We start from the raw sequence: 485 nt of genomic DNA, 5'->3' as shown, positions 1-485 counted from the left end.
AAGTCTAGAAAATAGAATATTTTTTATTCCGTAGGTGTTGCATGCAAAAAAGAAAAAAAAAGACATATAAATTAGCTTTTGCTTTACAAAAGTATTTTTCCTCTAAAAAAAAAGAAAAATACTGAAATAAAAATCCTGTCCTAATCTCTCCATGACTAAAGCCGTATTCATCCTGCACGCTGCAATATTTTCATAAATCATTTGACATATTAATTATATTCATAGGTAGTTTCAGCTGCAACAGACGTGGAATCTCCCATGGAAACTGACAGGTGAACAGTAGACAGCGCTTTGCCTAAATTCTGTATCATGCGGACGAAAAATATCATGCATGTGATCTAGAAGTGATCAACGCATGAACCTGTTGTAAATATTATCCAATGATATCCAAAGCAAAGGGAGTGGTAATTTTTTTTATCCTAGTCGTGGGTAGCTGGCTGACGTTGTCTGTTCCTCATCGTTGTAAAGGGAATTAGATGATGAAA

Source organism: Penaeus monodon, chromosome 25, assembly GCF_015228065.2.
Source record: "Penaeus monodon isolate SGIC_2016 chromosome 25, NSTDA_Pmon_1, whole genome shotgun sequence".
Taxonomy (NCBI): domain Eukaryota; kingdom Metazoa; phylum Arthropoda; class Malacostraca; order Decapoda; family Penaeidae; genus Penaeus; species Penaeus monodon.
The sequence above is the reverse complement of the archived record's forward strand: the minus strand, read 5'-3'. Positions refer to the sequence as shown.